General features: G+C 45.8%; 1 protein-coding gene across 3 annotated transcripts in view; it reads left to right on the top strand.

Moving 5' to 3' along the window:
- LOC144505625 (protocadherin-1-like) overlaps positions 1–20,051 on the top strand; it is a 406,585-nt gene that overhangs the window by 324,628 nt on the left and 61,906 nt on the right. Inside the window, exon 4 of one of the 3 annotated variants that reach the window (XR_013499825.1) lies at positions 15,479–15,552. The exons of the other annotated variants lie outside the window; for them this stretch is intronic. The gene's annotated coding sequence lies outside the window, so the exon portion shown is untranslated. The remainder of the gene's footprint in view (positions 1–15,478; positions 15,553–20,051) is intronic. 3 annotated transcript variants of the gene reach the window in all.

Below are 20,051 nucleotides of genomic sequence, written 5' to 3' on the forward strand. Positions count from 1 at the left end.
ATGGCTGATATTTTTCTCATCCCCATTCTCCTGCCTTTTCCCCATAACCCCTGATCCCCTTATTAATCAAGAACCTATCTATCTCTGTCTTAAAGACACTCAGTGACCTGGCCTCCACAGCCTTCTGCGGCAAAGAGTTCCACAGATTCACCACTCTGGCTGAAGAAATATCTCCTCATCTCTGTTTTAAAGGATCGTCCCTTTAGCCTAAGTTGTGGCCCGTGGTTCTAGTTTTTCCTACTAGTGGAAACATCCTCTCCACGTCCACTCTATCCAGGCCTCGCAGTATCCTGTAAGTTTCAATAAGATCCCCCTTCATCCTTCTAAACTCTGAGTACAGACCCAGAGTACTCAGCCGTTCCTCATACGACAAGCTCTTCATTCCAGGGATCATTCTTGTGAACTGAAATATTGATATATTTCCCTCTCTTCTCCTCAGCCCAGGGATGCTGTGTCCCTTTGCAACATCTGTTATGCTTCCCTGGCTGAGATTTTTCCGAGCATTTGTGCAGAAACTTACCTTTAAATACATTTATTGAGCTTTGTAGAGAAATAGGATATCCTGCCTCAGCAAAGCAGCCAGCATAATTAAGGACCCCACGCACTCCGAACATTCTCTCTTCCACCTTCTTCCGTCAGGAAAAAGATACAAAAGTCCGAGATCACATGATCAACTGACTCAAGAACAGCTTCTTCCCTGCTGCCATCAGACATTTGAATGGACCTACCCCACACAAAGTTGATCTTTCTTTACACCCTAGCTATGACTGTAACACTGCATTCTGCACTCTCTCCTTTCCTTCCCTATGAACGGTATTTTTTGCCTGTATAGCATGCACAAGAAACAATACTTTTCACTGTATACTAATACATGTGACAATAATCAATCAAATCAAATCAAGGGAATGAACGGCAAGTTAATCGATTTTTAATGGGATTGGTTGAGAAAAACACTGAAGCTAATCTTTTAATAAATCAAATCAAAATCAAATTTTTTTTGTATAACGTCATTGAACTTTTAACATGAAATTGGGACTAGGTTCTTGGGACTCAGTTTGGGATCTGATCCAAAGGAATTCTCTTCCCTCATTCCCTATCTTTTTGATCCCTGGTTTTGATGACCATGTTAGACACAATGAGGGCGAAAATTCCAACTTTGTTCCAACCATATTACTCCCAAATCCAATTCTCTTCCCACACCCAGTGGTGCGCTAAGGCTGACTTTTATCTGTTTTCATTCCTGGAACGGATCTGCCTCCAGGGGGATTATGGCTTGAGGGACGCCATTCCACATCAAGAGTGGCTGACCAGGAGTCTCTCCCCTCTTACCATCTGCCATTGACACATTTAGAAGGATTTGTAGATTGACATGCAAACTGCTTGACCGCATCATGAACACAGCTTCTTCCTTGACCATCACGTCCTGGGGTGGGACTCAAACCCGGAGTTTCTGGCTCTGTGGCAGGGTCACCAACCCACTGCACCACAAGACAATATTGCTGCCAACCTTTAATCAAGGTGTACTAAAACAGAAAATACTGGAAAATCTCAGCAGGTCTAACAGCATCTGTGGCGAGAGAATAAAGCCAACATTTCGAGTCTGGATGACCTTTCGACAGACCTAAGAGCAAAGAGAATCAGAAAAGATTTATACTATGAAGGGGGGAGGGGGGTGAACATTGAGTTCAACAACTTCAGAGCATGAACTCTCCCCTCCACTTTCACCCCATTTCCATTTATTTTATTCTGTTTCTTCTTTTCATCTCATTCATCCATTTTTATCATCCTTCTTTCTCACTTCAATTTTTCCACTTCTGCATTACCGCTCTCCTTCTCGCTCTTCCCCCCCCCCCCCCCCCCCCCATTTCAGGGCAACTGTCTTAACCATTTGTACCTCTGTTCTGCCATTCACACATCCTGATCACTTAATGCACACTTTTAGCACGTCTCTCAGCCCTCTTTATCCCCATTTACATTCACTTTGTCCTCTTACAGCTTCCCCCACCCTCCCCCACCACCACCCCACACACACTCATTATCTAAATCTTTTCTGATTTTCTTTGCTCTGACGAAGGGTCATCTAGACTCAGAATGTTGGCTCTATTCTCTCTCTCCACAGATGCTGTCAAACCTGCTGAGATTTTCCAGCATTTTCTGTTTTCGTTTCAGATTCCAGCATCAGCAGTATTTTGCCTTTATAGTAGTGTTTAATTGAGGTATCCTATGTGGCTGTATAAAATAAGCATTAATTCCCCTCTGGAGGGGCCGAACTCTCACAGAAATTGAACAGTGATGATTGGGGCGGGCATCAGGTCAATGCCATTCAGGGTTGCCAAGTAACCTGCTGTGGCCTAAGCAGCTACCACCAACAAAATGTCAGTTTATTACACTGTCATTGCAATCAAACCTTGTCCTATTCCCACATTGCTAACTCCAAGTCCAGTGTGTGGGACTTGCCTTCAGAACACTGCTAGCAAGAAATAAACATTTTTGATGAGGATGGATTTTGGGATGACCATTTGGACACAGCCTGTGTGTGAGGCACCGGCAGGTTCCTAGTCTGCGATTAGACAAACTGTTCCAGTCCAGCGTTAGTTGTGTATTTATCAATAAAGCACAATTTGATTTGATTTGATTTATTATTGTCACATGTATTAACATAGAGTGAAAAGTATTGTTTCTTGTGAGCTATACAAAGCATACCGTTCATAGAGAAGGAAAGGAGAGGGTGCAGAATGTAGTGTTACAGTCATAGCTAGGGTGTAGAGAAAGATCAACTTAATGTGAGGTAGACCTATTCAAAAGTCTGATGACAGCGGGGAAGAAGCTGTTCTTGAGTCAGTTGGTGCATGACCTCAGACTTTTGTATCTTTTTCCCGACGGAAGAAGGTGGAAGAGGGAATGTCTGGGGTGCGTGGGGTCCGTGGTAATGCTGGCTGCTTTGCTGAGGCAATGGGGAGTGTAGACAGAGTCAATGGATGGGAGGCTGGTTTTTGTGATGGATTGGTCTACATTCACGACCTTTTGTAGTTCCTTGCGGTTTTGGGCAGAGCAGGGGCCATACCAAGCTGTGATACAACCAGAAAGAATGCTTTCTATGGTGCATCTGTAAAAGTTGTTGAATGATTGAATGATTGAAAAGAAAGGCTTAGATTTATATAGTGTCTTTCACAACATCAGGATGTTCCAAAAAGCTTTACAGTCATTGAAATATTTTCAAAGTGTGGTCGCCATTGTAAAATAGGAAACAAAGACTATTATTTGAAAAAGAAAGAGTGGATTAAAATGAGAAAGAATTAAAAACCCAACATGTCTCTGGGGTGGCTACGTTCCACACAAACTTTTTCAATACTTAATTTCTCTCGTCCTATCAGTGTGGCCTCTCATTCCCTTCTCCCTATATACTTGCTACACTTCCCTTGAATACACAGAATGCTATTCATTTTAATCTCACTGGACTATATCACATTCCACATTCTAACCAGCCTCAGGGTAAAGAGGTTTCCCCTGAATTGTCTGATGGATTTATCAGTGATTATTTCATATATATGGGCATTTCGTGGGATGATATCTAGCATGCAGGTACAGCAGATAAGAAAGTGAATGGAGTGTTGGCATTTATAGTGAAAGGAATAGAATATAAAGGTAAGGAAGTATTGTTGCAACTATACAAGGCATTGGTGAGGCCGCACCTGGAGTATTGTGCACAGTTTTCATTCCCGTATTTGAGGAAAGATGTAGTGGCATTGGAGGCAGTTCAGAGGAGGTTCACTTGATTGATTCCAGAGATGAGATGTTTGTCGTATGAAGAGAGATTGAACAGTTTAGGCTGATACTCTCTGGAATTTAGAAGAATGAGGGGAGATCAAATTGAGGTATACAAGGTGATAAAAGGTACGGGTAAAGTAGACGTGAGCAGATGCTTCCTCTTGTGGGGCATTCTAGGACGAGAGGTCAAACTCTTAGGATAAGGGGTAGCAAATTTAAAACAGAGTTAAGGAGAAACTACTTCTCCCAAAGGGTTGTGAATCTGTGGAATTCGCTCCCCAAAAGTCCGGTGGGTGCTGGGACAGCGAGTAAATTTAAGGAACAGTTGAATAGATTTTTAATTGGTAATAGGTTGAAGGGTTATGGGGAGAAGGCAGGAAAATGGGGATGAGAAGCATATCAGCTATGATCGAATGGGAGAGTGGACTCGATGGGTCGAATGGCCTAATTCTGTTCCTATATCTTATGAACTTATAATCTCATTGCATGGTTTTGGTCTCCCTATCTAAGGAAGGAATCACTTGCCACAAAAAACAGCAAAATGTTGGAGAGAATAAAGCAGGAGAGGCAGTGTCTGTGCAGGCATCACTTTCCAGTAGGTGTGGCAGATATTCACTAGATTTCCTGAGATTAGAGAGTTGTACTAAGATGAAAGGCAAAGTAATATCGGGTTTATATTGTCTGGAGTTCAGGAGAATGAGAGGTGATCTCATTGAAATGTACGAAATGCGGAAGGGGATTGACAGGACAGTTACGGAAACTGAGATTAACAGATGATTGGACTCAAGGAATCAGAGCGGGTGGCAAGGAGATGAGGCAGAAGATTAGCCTCGATCTTATTGAATGACAGCAGGGAGTGGGGAGTGAGGGGGCATGTGGTGTACTCCTGCTCCTATTTCTTATGTTATTATTGATGGCCCCTATTTTTGCTCACCCCTCATTCCCCCAAGTCTATCCCAGCAAACCCCTTCATCATTTCAAAAACCTTCCAGCTCCTCTTTCAGTCTCCTTTCTAGAGAAATGAGTTCCAAACCACTGCATCTTAACCTGTGCCATAAAACGAACGCAGTGCTTGTTTAAAATCTGTATCCTTTTTGCTTCCATTAAGCTGATTTTGGTTTGCGTGCATGTCCCATAACTAATAAACATCTGTATTTTCTCTCTGACAAATGGCCCTGATTAACACTGAGGGCTTGTTAAGGATACGTACAATGAGCCTGTTTAATCAAAATAGAATGAGTAGAAATTACAGTGCCGTGAATTCAGCCTGACTGTCACTGATTTGATTAACAGTTCACATCATCGCAGGGAACTGGGTGAAAGGGATGACTTGCTGGAAACAAGCTACTTCCTGAAGTACTCTCCAAGAACTTCAGAGAGAGTTAATTAGTGTGATTCCATTGAAACCAAATTACAGTTCGATTTTATATCCTTCTATTTTGAATTTTCATGCTGCGACAGGAGATGATATATTCATGCCCGCACAATTAACTCTGCGCATCAGAGAGAATAAGCACATCTGTTTTTCATCCACCAACCCAGCCAGTGGATCTGCTCGCAACCCCCCACCCCCAACCCCTCCCCGGATCTCCCTCCAGGACCTCCATTCATGTTGAACAAACTCCTCGCCATCCATCAGCGTATCGTGGATGATTATATCGACACCATGGCCTTAGAGGAAACCTGGTGGGAGGTGTTTCTGGAATGTAATCGCAAGAAGCTTTATACTGTGCCTTTCGTGACCTCAGGATGTCCTAACGCTTTGCAACCAAGTTTGGAGTTTGCACATTCTCTCCGTGTCTGTCTGGGTTTCCTCCGGGTGCTCCAGTTTCCTCCCACAGTCTAAAGACTTGTGGGTTAAGTTGATTGGCCGTGCTAAATTGCCCGTTAGTGTCATGGGATGTGTATGTTGGAGGGATTAGCGAGATGAATATGTGGGGTTTCGGGGATAGGGCCTGGATGGGATTGTTGCCAGTGCAGACTCGATGGGCTGAATGGCCTCCTTCTGTACTGTAGGGCTTCTGTGATTCAGTGGAGCACATGTGCAGTGCAGTCACTGTTGTTGTGCAGGAACTGCATTAGTGAATTCATACACGGCAACATCCCACAAACAGCGACATGATAATCTTGGTCAGGACACTGGGAATCACTCACTCCTCATGCAGGTGACATCAGGGATAGGGCCTGGGTGGGAGGGTGAGCTGTGAGGAGGATGCAGAGATGCTTCAATGTGATTTGGACAGGCTGAGTGTTTGGGCAAATGAATGGAAGATGTAGTGTATTTGCAGATTATCCACTTTGGTATCAAAAACAGGGAAGGCAGGTGCTATCTGAATGGCCTGTCAGAATTTCCTATCTGTGCAATGCTGAACGCCATCTAATAACATGGGCTGAATTTTACATGGCGTGGCAGCATAACCACACCCCCCACCAACCCCCAGAAGCAACGTCAGTCTGTCAACGTTAAATAAGGCCACCACACAGCCATAAAATACTCCTGGAGCAGAGGATGAGAATGTCATCCCTTATTGGGAGGAGGTCCCGCCTTTCAGAGTTTCTGGCCAATCACAGAGCCAATGGTCAACAGTGGGGGCGGCACTTGGGGTATTGGACAGGGAGGGATCTTCAGAAGGGGATCACGGGGGGAGCTTTAGAAGGGGGATGGGGGGAGGGCTTTGGTGTCCAGATGGGAGTGACAAAGGATTGTGGGGTCCTTGATATCCCCCCAAAAGGAAATACCCCTCTCCTTTCCCACATTTTAACCAGTTGGGTTAAAAAACGGTTTTAAACTCCCACCCAGCTGCCGAGCGCAGTGTACTGCAGTGCGGGCAGCGTAACATTGGGGTCAGTTGGATTGTTAAAAAGGTTAAATGTCTGTTAATTACATTTTGTGAATGGCGGATTAATCAACTGAAGGTGGCGAGCTGGTCACCTGTCATACTTTACGCACCGTCCCCTCGCCTGTTGCTTCGAAAACACATCGAACGTAGAACACACCAAACCCAGCCTCATGATGCAAATCAACTCTAGGTCAGTTACTGAGCTGTTCCTTCTCTCCAGCCAACCCCAACTCACCTTTGGCCTCTCACTGGAGCCACCAGTTTGTGCTGGTGTCAAATACAAAACCTCACGTGAAGCATTGAACTGGGGTTAACCTATTGTCGCTGAGGAATTCTGAGCTGAGGTTTGATATTTAATGAATGTAGGTGGACACCACAGTTAGCTAACAGCAATCCAATTGGTTCTGGACATTCTGTTCCAATTTCCCCCAGGGATTTAAACAGCTTCACCCCCTCTGCGGCGACCTTTTTAACCGCACTCTCACATTACTGACCTGTCGCTGCAGTTCCGCCTCTCTTGCTGGTCTAAATTGTAAATGTATGAAATTGAGTGATACAGAACAGGTCTAAATTCTGGTCTGTATTTGTGGTAACTTATCCCAGACAGGGCAAGGCAGCATTCGCAGCAATGGTACTCCATCTTAATTATGCTAAGAAATAAATTAAATCCCCTAAATAATCAATAATAGGACATTGTGTTTGAGAGCTTTATCCAAGGTCCCTGGTTATGAATAGTGTTCCACATTCAAAATGGCCTCAATGGGTTTGGATGTTGGCCGTGTGCCAGACGTCGACATTGCCTGTCCATCCATCTTAATCCAGCAGCAATCAATAAAATCACCATGATTTAGCTGACAATTTATCATTTTGGACCCAGGTGCACTCAGCCAATAATATTTCCATCATCCAATCTTTTCTTCTCTTTATCGGTGGTTTCTCTTGCAGATGGTACAGTCCCACAGAGCACAGTAACTGTTGATACAGTCGAACAGGGCATGGTAGCTGCTGGTACAGTCGCATAGGGCACAGTAGCCGATGTACAGTCGCACAGGGCGCAGTAGCTGTTGGTACAGTCCCACAGAGCGCGATAGCTGCTGGTATAGTCCCACAGATACTGTAGCTGTTGGTACAGTCCACAGGCACTGTAGCTATTTGTACAGTCCCACAGGTACAGTAGCTGTTGGTACAGTCCCACAGATACTGTAGCTGTTGGTACAGTCCACAGGCACTGTAGCTGTTTGTACAGCCCCACAGAGCACAGAAGCTGTTGGTACAGTCCCACAGTCACTGTAGCTATTTGTACAGTCCCACAGGTACTGTACCTGTTTGTACAGTCCCACAGGCACTGGAGCTATTTGTACAGTCCCACAGTAGCTGTTGGTACAGTCCCACAAGGCGTGGCAGCTGTTGGTACAGACCCACTAGGCGTGACAGCTGTTGGTACAGTCCCACAGGGCGTGGCAGCTGTTGGTACAGACCCACTAGGCGTGTCAGCTGTTGGTACAGTCCCACTGGGCGTGGCAGCTGTTGGTACAGTCCCACTGGGCATGGCAGCTGTTGGTACAGTCCCACTGGGCGTGGCAGCTGATGCTACAGTCCCGCAGGGCATGGCAGCTGTTGGTACAGTTCCACTGGGCGTGGCAGCTGATGCTACAGTCCCACTGGGCGTGGTAGCTGTTGGTACAGTTCCACTGGGCGTGGCAGCTGATGCTACAGTCCCACAGGGCATGGCAGCTGTTGGTACAGTCCCACAGGGCCTGGTAGCTGTTGGTACAGTCGCACTGGGCGTGGTAGCTGTTGGTACAGTCCCACTGGGCGTGGTAGCTGTTGGTACAGTCGCACTGGGTGTGGCAGCTGTGGTACAGTCGCACTGGGCGTGGTAGCTGTTGGTACAGTCCCACTGGGCATGGTAGCTGTTGGTACAGTCCCACTGGGCGTGGCAGCTGTTGGTACAGTTGCACTGGGCGTGGCAGCTGTTGGTACAGTCCCACTGGGAACGGTAACTGATGCAAAGATGAGAGAATTGAGAGGAGATTTGATAGAACTGTTGAATATCTTGAGGGGTTAACAGATAGAGAGAAACTATTCCCATTGGTAGAAGAATCAAAGTGAATCACGAATGAAGTAAAGGCGGCATGAGAAAAAGCTTTTTTTTATTCAGTGAGTGGTTAATATCTGGAATGTACTGTCCGAGAATGTGGTGGAGACAGATTCACAGGGTCCCAACATTGACTGGGACAGCTAGAGAATTAGAGGGTTGGATGGAGAGAAATTTGTATTCAGGAGGAATTTCTCATTCAGTATGTAGATGGCCCGACCAGAGAGGGGGCAGAACTTGACCTCCTCTTGGGAAATAAGGAAGGGCAGGTGACAGAAGTGTTAGTGAGGGATCACTTTGGGACCAGTGACCATAATTCTATTAGTTTTAAGATAGCCATGGAGAATGATAGGTCTGGCCCAAAAGTTAATATTCAAAATTGGGGCAAGGCCAATTTTGATGGTATCAGGCAGGAACTTTCAAAAGTTAATTGGGGGAGTCTGTGGGAAGGCAAAGGGATGTCTGGTAAGTGGCACGCTTTCAAAAGTGTGTTAACCAGGGTTCAGGGTAAACACATTCCTCTTGGAGTGAAGGGCAAGGCTGGCAGAAGTAGGGAACCCTGGATGACTTGAGATATTGAGGCCCTGGTCAAGAAGAAGAAAGAGGCACATGTCATGCATTGGCAGCTGGGATCAAGTGAATCCCTTGAAGAGTAGAGGGCGTGTAGGAGTAGAGTTAAGAGAGAAATCAGGAGGGCAAAAAGGGGACACAAGATTGTTTTGGCAGATAAGGCAAAGGAGAATCCAAAGAGCTTCTACAAATACATAAAGGACAAAAGAGTAACAAGGGAGAGAGTAGGGCCTCTTAAGGATCAACAAGGTCATCTATGTGCGGATCCACAAGAGATGGGTGAGATCCTAAATGAATATTTCTCATCAGTATTTACTGTTGAGAAAAGCATGGATGTTAGGGAACTTGGGGAAATAAATAGTGATGTCTTGTGGAGTGTACATATTACAGAGAAGGAGGTGCTGGAAGTCTTAAAGCGCATCAAGGTAGATAAATCCCCGGGACCTGATGAAGTGTATCCCAGGACATTGTGGGAGGCTAGGGAGGAAATTGCGGGTCCCCGAGCTGAGATATTTGAATCATCGATAGTCACGGGTGAGGTGCCTGAAGATTGGAGAGTGGCAAATGTTGTGCCTTTGTTTAAAAAGGGCTGCAGGGAAAAGCCTGGGAACTACAGGCCAGTGAGCCTCACATCTGTGGTAGGTAAATTGTTGGAAGGTATTTTGAGAGACAAGATCTAGAGGCATTTAGAGACGCAAGTACTGATTAGGGACATTCAGCATGGCTTTGTGAATGGAAAATCATGTCTTACAAATTTGATTGAGTTTTTTGAAGGGGTAACCAAGAAGGTAGATGAGGGCAGTGCAGTTGATGTTGTCTACATGGACTTTAGCAAGGCCTTTGACAAGGTACCGCATGGTAGGTTGTTGCATGAGGTTAAATCTCACAGGACCCAGAGTGAGGTATCTAAATGGATACAAAATTGGCTTCTTGACAGAAGCCAGAGGGTGGTTACAGAGAGTTGTTTTTCAAACTGGAGGCCTGTGACCAGCAGTGTGCCTCAGGGATCGGTGCTGGGTCCACTGTTATTTGTCATTTATATTAATGATTTGGATGAGAATATAGGGGGCATGGTTAGTAAGTTTGCAGATGACACCAAGATTGGTGGTATGGTGGACAGTGAGGAAGGCTATCTCCAATTGCAGCGGGATCTTGATCAATTGGGCCAGTGGGCTGATGAATGGCAGATGGAGTTTAATTTAGATAAATGCAAGGTGATGCATTTTGGTAGATTGAACCAGGGCAGGACTTACTCAGTTAATGGTGGGGCGTTGGGGAGAATTACAGAACAAAGAGATCTGGAGGTACAGGTTCATAGCTCCTTGAAAGTGGAGTCACAGGTGGACAGAGTGGTGAAGAAGGCATTCAGCATGCTTGGTTTCATTGGTCAGAACATTGAATACAGGAGTTGGAACGTCTTGTTGAAGTTGCACAAGACATTGGTGAGGCCACACTTGGAATACTGTGTGCAATTCTGGTCACCCTATTATAGAAAGGATATTATTAAACTAGAAAGAGTGCAGAAAAGATTTACTAGGATGCTACCGGGACTTGATGGATTGAGTTATAAGGAGAGGCTGGATAGACTGGGACTTTTTTCTCTGGAGCATAGGAGGCTGAGGGGTGATCTTATAGAGGTCTATAAAATAATGAGGGGCACAGATCAGCTAGATAGTCAATATCTTTTCCCAAAGGTAGGGGAGTCTAAAACGAGAGGGCATAGGTTTAAGGTGAGAGGGAAGAGATACAAAAGTGTTCAGAGAAGCAATTTTTTCACACAGAGGGTGGTGTCTGGAACAATCTGCCAGAGCTAGTAGTAGAGGCGGGTACAATTTTGTCTTTTAAAAAGCATTTAGATAGTTACATGGGTACGATGGGTATAGAGGGATATGGGCCAAATGCAGGCAATTGGGATTAGCTTCGGGGTTTAAAAAAAATGGGGGGCATAGGCAAGTTGGGCCGAAGGGCCTGTTTCCATGCTGTAAACCTCTATGACTCTATGAGTGAGTGGTTAAGATCTGGAATGTACTGTCTGAGAGTGTGGTGGAAACAGATTCACACAGCGAGTGATTAGGATTTTTGATTTGATTTGATTTATTATTGTCACAATTATTAACAGTGAAAAGTATTGTTTCTTGTGCACTATACAGACAAAACATACCGTTCATAGAGAAGGAAATGAGAGAGTGCAGAATGTAGTGTCACAGTCATAGCTAGGGTGTAGAGAAAAATCAACTTAATGCGAGGTAAGTCCATTCAAAAGTCTGACAGCAGCAGGGAAGAAGCTGTTCTTGAGTCGGTTGGTACGTGACTTCAGACTTTTGTATCTTTTTCCCGAAGGAAGAAGGTGAAAGAGAGAATGTTTGGGGTGCGTGGGGTCCTTAATTATGCTGGCTGCTTTGCTGAGGCAACGGGAAGTGTAGACAGAGTCAATGGATGGGAGGCTGGTTTGTGTGATGGATTGGGCTACATTCACGACCTTTTGTAGTTCTTTGCGGTCTTGGGCAGAGCAGGAGCCACACCAAGCTGTGATACACCCAGAAAGAATGCTTTCTATGGTGCATCTGTAAAAGTTGGTGACAGTCGTAGCTGACATGCCAAATTTCCTTAGTCTTCTGAGAAAGTAGAGGCGTTGATGGGCTTTCTTAACTATAGTGATCTGGAATCTCCAGTCTGAGAGTGTGGTGGAGACAAATTCACACAGTGAGTGGTTAGGATCTGGAATGCACTGTCTGAGAGTGTGGTGGAGACAGATTCACACAGTGAGTGGTTAGGATCTGGAATGTACTGTCTGAGAGTGTGGTGGAGACAGATTCACACAGCGAGTGGTTAGGATCTGAAATGCACTGTCTGAGAGTGTGGTGGAGACAGATTCACACAGTGAGTGGTTAGGATCTGGAATGCACTGTCTGAGAGTGTGGTGGAGACAGATTCACACAGTGAGTGGTTAGGATCTGGAATGCACTGTCTGAGAGTGTGGTGGGGACAGATTCAATTTTGGTTTTCAAAACAAAATTGGAGAATTATCTGAAGGGTAAATATTGACAGGGTTACAGCTGAAGGGTGTGGGGTGGACTTCATCGAGTTGCTCTCCAATAGAGCTGGCACAGACATGACAGACCAAATGATTCTGTACTGTAACCATTTCATGATAATGGGGTATGCCGTGCCTCAAGTGGAGCATCAGTGCCAGAATGGGCTGGTTAGACCACACGGTCTGATCCTGTAGTGTATCTAATTTGACATAATTATAGAACTTGGGGCAAATGAAAGGATCTATTTCCAGTCTTTTGGGAGTTTTTTTTGGTGCTGCCTCTTTCAATTGGAACTGCTGGCCTCACAGAGTAGAATTTGAGAACAGGTTCACGACGGTGTGATTGTCAGATAGCAAGAACTTGTCATGGAAGTTCCTGATCGGGGCACTTTGCAGAAGCATTAGCGAGTAAAAGAATTGGCACACCAGCCAAGTAAGGGCGAACAAACAGGTTTTGTCAAAGAGGGGGATCTGAAGGATCTTAAAGACGGAAAGTGAGGTGGAGAGGTTTAGGGAGGGAATCTGAGTGCTTAAAGGCCAGGCAGCTGAGAACACGGCTGCCAATGGTGAAGTGATTCAAATCGAGGATTCTCATGAGGCCAGGACTGGAGGAACCGAGATCCCTCGAAGCACAATGTTCACAGTAAATTAATAGAGAAAAGGGCAGCATGGACCACCTGTGTAGCCACTAACACAAGAACAAGTGTCTTTAGTTAATGACTTCAGCTAGTCCCTGGTGCGGTTTCACCTGGAGATAAGCTTGCAGGCTATTGCCTGAGAGAGCCAGGGCTGTGCTGTTGTATGTGAAAGATGCAGGCTATTAAAGAATGGAAAGTGGTTTTGAAATACAGCTAGCTTAAGGAGATTTGCAGTGAAAAGGCCAGAAGCAAAGTCAAGAAAAATAATGGAGATGCCTGTACTCGGATTATGGGATGTGAGAGGGCCTGTTCCCTTCATAAATTTCCGTGCAAAAAGTTGGCATGTAATGTGGAAGAGGAAGTGCTTTCATAATATTAGATCAATACCACAGCGCCGAAGATTAATCCCTGTTGCAGAGTCCGAGAAATATAGAACAAATTTATGCTGCAATTTAACAGCATTCCCATCCCCAACCCCTCCACCGCAGCAACGCGTGTTCTTTCCCGGAGCTAAGGATATTGATTCACTTTGAGAACAAACTTTTCTAACATCCTTCCCTCTTCACCTTGTTCCCAACCCTTCTGGGCTTCAACATAATTGGGATATTTGACATTAAGAACAGTGGCATCACAATCCTGTCCTCGGGGTGGGGAAAAATGTGGCAGGGAGTGGGGAGGGAGTGCGGCCACACACTTGGAGCCACTCAGATGGTCTCCAGGCACTGGGTGTCCCTGCTGATTTTTCAAAGACCAAAGTTCCGAAGTCAACTTGTGGGATCCTAAATCATGTCAGCCATGGGTCTGGTGGGATTGCACTTTACACCTCTGCATCAGAAGGTCCTGAGGTCAAGTTCCACTCCGATGAATTGAGCATGCAATGTAGACTGACATTCTCGGGGTAGTACTAAGGAAGTGCTGCACTGTCAGGGGCACTTGTCTTTCAGATAAAGTTAAATCGAGGCCTCATCTACTCTCTCAGCTTGCCATGAAAGATCCAATGATGCAGCATGATTGGTAAAGGCCTGGAGGGCCAAATGGCCTGTTCCTGTGCTGTAATTTTCTTTCTTGTTTGCTGTTTCGAAGGAGAGCAGGGGAGCTCTTCCTGCTGTCTTCGCCAATCTTTGTCCCTCAACCAATATTGAAAAGACAGACTATCTGGTCATTGTCACCCTGCTGATTGTGGAGGTAGCTATGTACAAATCAGCTGCCACATTTCCTATATTGCAACAGTGCCTACACTTCAAAACGTACTGTAAAATCTAGAATCCCTACAGTGCAGAAGGAGACCATTCGGCCCATAGAGTCTGCACCTACTCTCGGATCTGACTCAGGCCCTCACCTCCACCCTATCCCTATAAACCCACGCATTTACCATGGCTAATGTCCCTAACCTACACATCTTTGCATACTAAAGAATTTAGCATGGCCAATCCACCTAGCCCACCCCAGCACCCGGAGGAAACCCACGCAGACATGAGGAGAACATGCAAACTCTGCACAGTCTCCCCAAGGCCAGAATTGAACGCAGGTCCCTGGTGCTATGTGGCAGCAGTGCTAACCACTGTGCCACAATGCCTTGGTCTTTGGACAATCTTAGGTTTATGATACATGAGTGTACCCACAGGATAAGTAGGTGTGGAACCCACAGACATTAGTACACATTTTGGCAAAGCCTCAGAATCCGAGCTGTGGCAGCAGCTGTGTACAAGCAGCTTTTGTGATCTAAGAACCCGGGTCCAATAGATAATGGGATGTGGTGGAGTTATTACCATTTAGATGGGATAGATCACAGAAGCCAAAGTTAAATAGGGGCTGCAGCAGAGGACTTTAGATATTAAATGAATTATTCAATTTTATACAAATTCATGCCCAATAAAAATCTGTTGCTTACAGAAATTTTTATTTTAAATTATCATGTGCTTTTCATTCCCCTTGTCTCTGCCCTCCAGAAGTTGCCGATTGCTTCTATGATTCCCACGTCCACAGGCTAAACCCTTACCCCGCCAAGTACATGGGAGCCCAGATAGTGAGGGTCATCATGGGCCATTAGGTGAGGGTGGGGAAGGGAGAGGAGCGGGGGGTGCTGGTTTGGAGCTGGCCGGGGGGGGGGGGGGGGGGAGGTGAATTGTCACCAACCCTAATCCTGCCCTCACTTAATGTCCACAGACCTGACCTCTTGGCACACCTGATTGGATGCTGCTGGGTGCTGGAATTGCTGGTTTTATTTTCCAACCATTTTATCTCCCTCGCCGTACCATATCCTTGAGGCTTTCACAAGCCCCAAGGCCAACAGTGGCTGCCTTCCTGTTGCCCAAGCTGAACACAGACTGGGGACCAACGCTGGTTTATTTGGCTCCACTCCACGCAGTAGATCATTTGCCCAGCTTCTCAGCCATTTCCTTTTCATCCTCCCCACCCCACCCCCACCCGCCCTTCCTTATCCAGTCAGTCTGACAAAACTCTAAAACTTTGAACCTTATTCCCCTCTTCTCTTTCTCTCTCTCTTTTGATTTTTTTTCTATATATGCAGTTACCGCCAGCAAAGCCTTCTGAAACCGACAGCTGGGTATCGGGAGATGGCTGCAAGACTGCCACTTTCACACAGTAAGAACGGGGCAACCGAAAATCATACTTTTCACATCAGCGTTAAACTGTAGTGGGGTCTAGTTCATTCTATAGTTCCTCCAACCAGAAGGTCCAAACAGTAACGATAGGAAACTGGAATGATACCAGAGCTGTTTCACCTCAAGGTTCTGATCACGTTTTTGTTCCTGAGTTCAGAAAGCGTTTTCCCCTTATCTGCCCTTTCAGTCAGTAGGAGCAGAACCTAACCCAGTCTCGAACGCACCCAGCAACCCTTTCGCTGGTTCTAACCAAAAATGAATAACTCTCCTGATGACTGTGTTGACTTGTTGCTGTGCAAGGAGCCAGGGACCGTTCTGAACTAGCAGCTTTCACAGGTGGGTAGGGGTTGGGCCCCAAGACAGGAAGTTGTTCTTTTGGCTGGTTATCAGTTCTTGGCCGTGTTCTGAGTGCCTCAGTAGAATTTTTAATGATGTCATTTGTCAAGACCACTTTTCTTTCCTCATCCCTGTTCTTCCCATTGTGATGTGAGGGCTTTGAGTGATGTCACTGACGATTAACTAAGTTCCCATCCTGTGCCTTGTCAGTGAGAGCCAGGAGACTCGGTAACCTTTCCAATAACAGCTTTGCTCGATGCCGGAATCCCGCTGGCCGTTCCCATTGTTAACCGGGATGTTATATCAAACAGCAGACCTGCCATTGCTCCAGTTAAGCAGACAACTCTCCTACTGTATGTTATGTGACTGTGTGTTTCCGTGTGATGTAACCACTGTCCAGTCCATCCCGGGGACCAAACACATAACACCTTTCTCATCAGTCCGGTTCGACACTATTCTATGGGGGGGAGGAGGATACACTTATATATTTGATGTACATTGACCACAACCTGGGGATTGGATTTTTTTGGCTGTTGTTTTACTCTGGAATGAACTAACCAGCTCTGTAAGTGGGTATTTCTAAGTGGGGATCTGTGAGTGGGGATCTGTGAGTGGGGATCTGTGAGTGGGTATGTGTGAGTGGGGATCTGTGAGTGGGGATCTGTGAGTGGGTATGTGTGAGTGGGGATCTGTGAGTGGGGATCTGTGAGTGGAGATCTGTGAGTGGGGATCTGTGAGTGGGTATGTGTGAGTGGGGATCTGTGAGTGGGGATCTGTGAGTGGGTATGTGTGAGTGGGGATCTGTGAGTGGGGATCTGTGAGTGGAGATCTGTGAGTGGGGATCTGTGAGTGGGTATGTGTGAGTGGGGATCTGTGAGTGAGTATCTGTGAGTGGGTATCTGTGAGTGGGGATCTGTGAGTGGGGATCTGTGAGTGAGTATCTGTGAGTGGAGATCTGTGAGTGGGGATCTGTGAGTGGGGATCTGTGAGTGAGTATCTGTGAGTGGGGATCTGTAAGTGGGGATCTGTGAGTGGGGATCTGCGAGTGAGTATCTGTGAGTGGGGATCTGTGAGTGGGGATCTGTGAGTGGAGATCTGTGAGTGGGGATCTGTGAGTGGGGATCTGTGAGTGGGTATGTGTGAGTGGGGATCTGTGAGTGGGGATCTGAGTGGAGATCTGTGAGTGGGGATCTGTGAGTGGGGATCTGTGAGTGGGGATCTGTGAGTGGGGATCTGCGAGTGAGTATCTGTGAGTGGGGATCTGTGAGTGGGTATCTGTGAGTGGGGATCTGTGAGTGGGTATCTGTGAGTGGGGATCTGTGAGTGAGTATCTGTGAGTGGGGATCTGTGAGTGGGGATCTGTGAGTGGGGATCTGTGAGTGGGGATCTGTGAGTGGGTATGTGTGAGTGGGGATCTGTGAGTGGGGATCTGTGAGTGGGGATCTGTGAGTGGGGATCTGTGAGTGAGGATCTGTGAGTGGGGATCTGTGAGTGGGGATCTGTGAGTGGGGATCTGTGAGTGGGGATCTGTGAGTGGGGATCTGTGAGTGGGGATCTGTGAGTGGGGATCTGTGAGTGGGGATCTGTGAGTGGGGATCTGTGTGTGGGTATGTGTGAGTGGGGATCTGTGAGTGGGGATCTGTGAGTGGGGATCTGTGAGTGAGGATCTGTGAGTGGGGATCTGTGAGTGGGGATCTGTGAGTGGGGATCTGTGAGTGGGTATGTGTGAGTGGGTGACTGCAATGTACTGTGGAAATGAACGCCTGGAAGAAAGAGTGAATGCTTGAGTAAGTGAAGAATGTTTCTATGTGGCGATGGCTTCCGGTGTTTGTCTCATTGTGTCCATAGAGACATTGGAGAGAGAGAAGCCCCCCCCCCCCCCCCCCCCCCCCCCTCACAGGAGCTGCAAATAGCCAATAAAGAATTGTCGGCCTACATTACACACAACACAACAGAGAATCAGTTAGCGTGTAAAAAAACAGCTTGCTCATTTTCCCTTGACAATTTTATGCTATTGGTCCTCGATGAATTTCAACATCACATCCACTCCCGTCAACCACCCCTGCCCCAACAACCACTTTCACGCGACATTCCCCAACCCGCAAGGAGGGTCAGCCTGGGGAAGGGGTAGAATCCTGCTGTGTCTCCACAATATTGGCGATGTCAGTATTGTCTGTCCAGCTGTCACGTTTTGTATTTTATTCAGTTACTTTCAACGTAATCTCTCCGAGAAGGGTACAAAATACCTCTGCAGTCGCGTCCTGGTCCCTCTCGAATGACTGGCAGTTGAGAAATTACTTTGTTTCAAAATATTTTAACAGCGTGATGAGCAAATATCGAGATCTTCTTTTAATCATTCTGTGCATTCACTGGCAAGTTTGAACTTTATCACAGACAGAATTTATTATGTTCTCTTACTGCCCATGATTGGATTGTTTTAAAAGAAAGAGATGCGTGTTTTATTACCCTTGGGGGTGTGTATTCCAATTAAATAATTCAGCAACAGGTTTTTGTGAGTTTGATAATAAAGCTTCTTTATTTCCACACACTTACCCTGAATCCAACACAACATTGCCCATACTCAGTCTCACACACACATTCATACACACAGGGATTAGATACAGATAAATGTCATGCATCTTTACAGATCCAGTACCAGAATTCTTCAGTCTCGCACGCTCCGCTACTGCTGCTAGCCAGAATGGAGAATTTGGCGCTCAGCCAAATCACTGTTCACAGCAGCGGGACCGGAGATTCCCAGCCATGGGAGAGATTGGAGAATCCGGCCCTAAAGCTCAGATTTACATTTCTGTTCCTCCACGTGACAGGCCTATTGTCCTTCCAAATGAACTAAATGATTTAAAGTTGAAGTGAGGTTCTTGTAAAGCAAAGATTGCGAGGATTTTATAATCAAATAGCTAGGTAGTTGGTTTCAGGCGAGGTCTAAATGGAACTGGTTGAATATTCTGTCTCTTTGAAGTCTTGCCGCTTGTTTTCACATCTCGTTCGCAGACCAGTTGAACTAATGCTTCTGATGGCTTTGCTGAAGTTGCCTGCAACTGCTCCTAGCTGACCTTTTAAACAAAGAAGAAAATGGCTCTCTCCATGTAGCTTTTCACAATTTCAATGTCTTTTCCAAAAAAGCAGATGTTGATGTTGATTCCACATTCTATGCTGCGAGTTAACACTTCTGAGGCCCACCCAGTCTACCTTCCACAATGAGGAAGTCATTGTGATCCAATGGGAAGTTGAAAGTGACCACTCCATTCCATCTGTCACAGAAGGAGGTTCAAACTTTCCTTTTGTCCCAAGTGAGACATGTAGAGAGATAGTCTTGGAACTCCATAGTCATTTGTGCTGGCCCATCCTTAAACACAGAGATGTGTGGATTCCTGGGTGGCTGTGGATATCAGTTAGATATTCGACTGACAATTGCTGCTATCAGTAGCTCAGATGCCTAATGTCACATGAATTGCAGCAGCCATCTTAACAACTGGTTTGTATCCAATTTTTAAAAGTATTGACACAACGTTCATAGTGTGAGATGCTGGTATGAGGCATGACAAATTGTTCAATTGTTTTGGATAAAATGGTTACTTGTTGTTGAACTTTCAGTTGAGGACAGATGGCTGAATTGTTTGCAAAGATATTGGTCTTGTGCAAAAATATCTGAATTCTCATCCTTTCATCCCCTGACCAGTTCTCTTTTTAGTCAGAGGTCCAAGTCCATGTAGCATGAAAGTACCAACAGGTGGGAGAAGACAACCCCGCTTTGCACTATCTAGAGATTCAGACCTTCAACTGAATGTAAAATAAATTCAGCCCATTTGATCACATCCTTCCAGAATAGCAACCCCACTTGCCTCTCTTACACTGCATCTTGCTCACTATTAAATGAGTTCCATGTCTCCCTGGTTGCATTAGTCTATTCTTGTAAAGGCCTCCTGTGAAGGGACAGGTGGTGGGAGGGTGGAAACATGCCGGTCGTATCTAGGGATGGTTTATGTATTTCCAAAGCCCTGGTTTAAGTGTCTTCTTCAATATTTGGTAACTATAGCAATGGTGAACTGTCAGTGAGGTACTTATTGAAGTGTAGGCACTGTCATATCATCGGAAGCCTGGTAACCAATCTGCATAAAGTTT

Source organism: Mustelus asterias, chromosome 16 (genome assembly GCF_964213995.1).
Source record: "Mustelus asterias chromosome 16, sMusAst1.hap1.1, whole genome shotgun sequence".
In the NCBI taxonomy this organism is placed as follows: Eukaryota; Metazoa; Chordata; class Chondrichthyes; order Carcharhiniformes; family Triakidae; genus Mustelus; species Mustelus asterias.